Source organism: Salmo salar, chromosome ssa10 (genome assembly GCF_905237065.1).
Source record: "Salmo salar chromosome ssa10, Ssal_v3.1, whole genome shotgun sequence".
Classification (NCBI taxonomy): domain Eukaryota; kingdom Metazoa; phylum Chordata; class Actinopteri; order Salmoniformes; family Salmonidae; genus Salmo; species Salmo salar.
In genome coordinates this window covers 92522834-92528833 of record NC_059451.1, presented here as the reverse complement: position 1 = coordinate 92528833, position 6000 = coordinate 92522834, and positions in this window count along the sequence as shown.

Genomic DNA, 6000 nt, shown 5'->3' with positions numbered 1-6000 from the left:
ACTGCTTTCCAGGTCTCCTTGGAGTGCTGAACCCAGTCCTCCACCGCAGGAGCCTCGGTCTGGCTCTGGTGCCATGGGGCCAGGACCGGCTGGTACCCTAGCACACACTGGAAGGGTGACATGTTAGTAGAGGAGTGGCGAAGTGAGTTCTGGGCTAACTCTGCCCAAGGAATATACCTCGCCCACTCCCCTGGCCGGTCCCGGCAATACGACCTCAGGAACCTGCCCACCTCCTGGTTCACCCTCTCCGCCTGCCCATTGCTCTCGGGGTGATAACCGGAGGTTAAACTGACCGAGACCCCCAGCCGCTCCATAAATGCCTTCCAGACCCTGGATGTGAACTGGGAACCCCGATCAGAGACAATATCCTCCGGCACCCCGTAGTGCCGGAAGACGTGGGTAAATAGGGCCTCCGCAGTCTGCAGGGCCGTAGGGAGAACGGGCAAGGGGAGGAGACGGCAGGACTTAGAAAACCAATCCACAACCACCAGAATCGCAGTGTTCCCCTGAGAGGGGGGAAGATCTGTCAGGAAGTCGATAGACAGGTGCGACCATGGCCGTTGCGGAACGGGGAGGGGCTGTAACTTCCCTCTCGGTAAATGCCTAGGAGCCTTACTCTGGGCACAGACCGAACAGGAAGAGACATATGACCTCACGTCCTTAGCCAAGGTGGGCCACCAATACTTCCCCCTTAGACTCCGCCCTGTCCTCTCTACACCAGGATGACCCGCCGCAGGTAGCGTGTGCGCCCACCGAATCAACCGATCGCGAACATCGAGCGGCACATACATGCGCCCCACGGGCACCTGCGCAGGATCCAACACCAGTGCCCGCTCGATGTCCGCGTCCACCTCCCACACCACTGGTGCCACCAGCCTAGACGCTGGAATGATGGGAGTTGGATCGATGGGGCGGTCATCCGTGTCATACAGACGGGACAGCGCGTCGGCTTTAGTATTAAGGGAACCCGGTCTATATGAGATGGTAAACCTAAACCGGGCGAAGAACATGGCCCACCTTGCCTGACGTGGATTCAGTCTCCTCGCTGCCCGGATGTACTCCAGGTTTCGGTGGTCGGTCCAGATGAGAAAGGGGTGCTTAGCCCCCTCAAGCCAGTGTCGCCACACCGTCAAGGCTTTGACTACCGCTAGCAACTCCCTGTCCCCCACATCGTAGTTACGCTCCGCCGAACTGAGCTTCCCTGAGAAGAAAGCGCAGGGGCGGAGTTTCGGTGGCGCACCCGAGCGCTGTGATAGCACGGCACCCACCCCAGCCTCGGATGCGTCCACCTCTACTACAAACGCTAAAGACGGGTCCGGGTGCGCCAACACGGGCGCGTCGGTGAACAGGGTCTTCAACTTCTTGAAGGCTCCGTCCGCCTCCGTCGACCACCTCAAACGCGCCGGCCCCCCCTTCAGCAGTGAGGTAATGGGAGCCGCTACCTGGCCAAACCCCGGATAAACCTCCGGTAGTAGTTGGCAAAGCCCAAGAACCGCTGCACTTCCTTCACCGTGGTTGGAGTCGGCCAATTACGCACGGCCTTAACGCGGTCACACTCCATCACCACCCCCGTGGTGGAAATGCGATAACCCAGAAAGGAGACGGCTCGTTTGAAAAACTCACACTTCTCAGCCTTAACGTATAGGTCATGCTCCAGCAGTCTACCAAGCACCCTGCGCACCAGGGACACATGCGCGGAGCGGGTGGCGGAATATATCAGAATGTCATCGATATAGACAATCACGCCCTGCCCGTGCAGGTCCCTGAGAATCTCGTCAACAAAGGATTGAAAGACGGCTGGAGCATTTTTCAACCCATACGGCATGACGAGGTACTCATAATGGCCTGATGTGGTACTAAAGGCGGTTTTCCACTCATCTCCCTTCTTGATACGCACCAGGTTATACGCGCTCCTGAGATCCAATTTTGTGAAGAACTGTGCTCCGTGAAATGATTCCACCGCCGTAGCGATAAGAGGTAGTGGGTAACTAAACCCCACCGTGATCGCGTTTAGACCTCTATAATCAATGCACGGACGCAGACCTCCCTCCTTTTTCTTCACAAAAAATAAACTCGAGGAAGCGGGTGAGATGGAGGGCCGAATGTACCCCTGTCCCAAGGATTCCGTGACGTATGTCTCCATAGCCGCCGTCTCCTCTTGTGACAAGGGGTACACGTGACTCCTGGGAAGCGCAGCGTTAACCTGGAGATCTATCGCACAATCCCCTTGTCGATGAGGTGGTAATTTAGTCGCTCTCTTTTTACAAAAAGCGATCGCCAAATCGGCGTATTCAGGGGGAATGCGCACGGTGGACACCTGGTCTGGACTCTCCACCGACGTGGCACCTATGGAAACTCCTAGACATTTCCCTGAACACTCCTCCGACCACCCCTGGAGAACCCCCTGTTTCCATGAAATGAGGGGATTGTGACCAGCCAGCCAGGGGACCCCCAGCACCACTGGAAACGCAGGTGAATCAATAAGGAAAAAGTTAATGCTTTCCCTATGATTCCCCAGCGTTACCATGTCCAGCGGCACCGTAGACTCCCTGACTAGCCCTGACCCTAATGGTCGGCTATCTAAGGAGTGCACGGGGAAGGGGGAATCTATCGGCACCCGTGGAATGCCCAGCTTAATGGCAAGTCCACGGTCCATAAAGTTCCCAGCTGCGCCTGAATCGACTAGCGCCCTATGCTGGGAAGAGGGAAAAAATTTAGAAAATGAAACAGGCAAAAACACATGACCAACAGGGGGTTCTGGGCGAATCTGGTGCTGACTCACCTGAGGTGACCGAGAAGTGTTCTGCCTGCCTTCTCGACTCCCAGACTGGCTCCTCCAGCACCGGTCGGCCGTGTGTCCTCTCCGACCACAGCTGGTGCAGGAGGAGCCACCTCCTCCGGTGCCCCTTGGCACGGCCCCCCTACCTCCATAGGGGTAGGGGCGGGGGTGCACGGGGGTGGAACGGGCAGGACCCTCTCCGAACGCCCGCGGGCAGCCAGCAAATTGTCCAACCGTATGGACATGTCAATGAGTTCGTCCAGGGATAGATTGGTGTCCCTACAGGCCAGCTCCCCTGCGGACGTCCGCCCGGAGACTACACCGGTAGTGGTCTATGAGGGCCCTGTCATTCCACCCCGCTCCAGCAGCCAAGGTCCTAAACTCCAGCGCGAAGTCTTGAGCGCTCCTCGTCTCCTGCCTGAGGTGGAACAGCCGTTCACCCGCCGCTTTACCTTCGGGGGGGTGGTCGAAAACAGCCCGAAAGCGGCGGGTGAACTCTGGGTAGTGGTCCCTCGCCGAGTCTGGAGCGTTCCAGACCGCATTAGCCCACTCCAGAGCTCGGCCCGTCAGGCAGGAAACGAGGGCACTTACGCTCTCCTCTCCTGTAGGTGCAGGTCTGACGGTGGCCAGGTACAACTCTAGCTGGAGAAGAAACCCCTTGCACCCAGCCGCCGTCCCATCGTACTCCCTCGGGAGTGCCAGGCGAAGCGCGCCAGAGCCAGACGTCGTAGGAGGAGGAGATGGTTGTATCGGGGGGGGGTGTAGGTGGAGAGAGGATACCACTCCTCTCCCATCGTTCCATCCTCTCCATCATCTGGTCCATGGCGGATCCGATGCGATGCAGGACCGATGTATTGTGCTGGACACGTTCCTCCATTGAGGGTAGTGGAGTGCCCGCTGCTCCCGCTGATTCCATGCTCCTTCTGGTGGTGCGGGATTCTGTAACGTCTTGTCTGTGGTGTGGCGGAAAGAAGCGCAGGAAGCAGCGAACACTGTGTGGTAATTTTAATGGAACCACCCGTACAAAATAAAAGGTCTCCCAACAACAGGGAAAAATACAATGGACAAGCACAGTCAACAAACGCAGTTGACATACAGAAAAACAATCCCGCACAATAGGGTGCGGGCCAGCTGAACTAAATAGCCCTCTTAATTACCTAACTCAGGGCAGGTGAGAAAACATAAAAAAAGGGAAAAACAAAAAGGGAATCGGTGGTAGCTAATAGGCCGGTGACGACGACCGCCGAGCGCCACCCGAGCAGGAGGGGGCGCCACCGTCGGTAGGAATCGTGACAGGAACTTTCAATAAATTCCCTGGTTTTCCAGAAATCCTAGTTGGAGGATTTCCCAGAAACAGGATGAAAATCCTCCAACCGGGATTTTGAGAACGCGTGAATTTATTGAAAATATCCGGAATTTTGCAACCCTATCCAAAATATATCAAAGGCATATTGCATGATTTGTTCGATGTTGAGTTTTGATTTTTGGCAGGCACGGTAAGGAGTACCGAAGTAGTGAATCCTAGGCCAATGTGTCCAATTTGTCCTGATGGTGGCACTGTGTGTGTGTGTGTGTGTGTGTGTGTGTGTGTGTGTGTGTGTGTGTGTGTGTGTGTGTGTGTGTGTGTGTGTGTGTGTGTGTGTGTGTGTGTGTGTGTGTGTGTGTGTGTGTGTGGACGTGTTTAACTATACTCTCTAGAAAAGGCATTTGACCTTGTGGTGACCAACAAAATGTCCCCAGTTGGTCAAATTTGTATTTGTTTACTCTTCTTGTGGGGACCAGAATTCCCCACAAGAATAGTAAACAAATAAAAAGTTGTCCCCACAAGAATAGTAAACAAATAAAAATTTGACCAACTGGGGACATTTTGTTGGTCACCACAAGGTCAAATGCCTTTTCTAGAGGGTATAGTTAAACACGTCCACACACACACACACACACACACACACACACACACACACACACACACACAAAAACTGCCTTTTCTAGGGGGTTTATGGCTAAGGTTAGAATTAGTGTTATGGTTAGAATTCGGTTTAAGGTTACGAGATAGGGTTAGGGTTAAGGTTAGGTTTTTAGGTTAAGGTTAGGGTTAGGGTAAGTGTTATGGGTTAAGGAAAATTTGAGTTTGAATGAGACTGAATTGTATGTCCCCATAAGGTTAGCTGTGCAAGACTGCGTGTGCGTGTGCGTGTGCGTGTTTTGTTGTCCCGTATGTCAGGGTGCTGTGTGTATGTTCGACTGAAATAGGTCATAGTGTACTGTATCTTGCCTGAAGCGTTAAATCATGTCTTCTCCTCCTGTTAAGATTATTGAGAACTGGAGGCTTTTATCATTACTGTGGTATTCAAAATGTTTTACTCTTTTTAGTAAGCCTACACAGAGGATGGACTTGCAGTCTTTAGTAGTTAATTATGGACAGCCATGTAATTTTTCCTGCTGATGAACAAGATAAAATAGGATATCTCCAGTCAAAATAACATCATTAATCTAACATATCACAGAGATGTGTTTTCACATCTGACACTGAAAACCGATCAGTAGTTATTTTCATCTTCTCTTTCATTCCCTCCAGTTTGAGTCGTGGATGTTGCCTGCACTCTGTGGGGTTATATATAGCCCACTGATATTTCTTATGTAGGACACACACACACACACACACACACACACACACACACACACACACACACACACACACACACACACACACACACACACACACACACACACACACACACACACACACACACACACACACACACACACACACACACACACACACACACACACACACACACACACACACACTCCTGATGTAAGCCAGAGTATTGAATAAATGATGTTTAGTGGGGATTACTAGTGCAGATGACTTTCTCCTGTGTGGTTGGCACAGCTTTAACCACTGTGTGTGTCTGTGTCTGTGTGTGTGTGTGTGTGTGTGTGTGTGTGTACATTTGTGAGTACGTTTGTGTGTGCGATATAATGTCCATAAAAGTTGTGTTTCAAACACCTCTAATTCCGTGAATTACAGGGAGGTGGGATTTTTAGATGGCTGCTCATTTAATCTGGATGTGTCGGATCAGAGAGTGTGTGTGTGTGTTGAACCCTGGTCTTCAACTCTCAGGCAAGGTTACTCATACAAGTGTAGTCCGCCAACCACCTCCAACAGTCCTGTTTGCGTGTGTGTGCGTGCAATAAATGTGTGTGTTAATACACTCTTA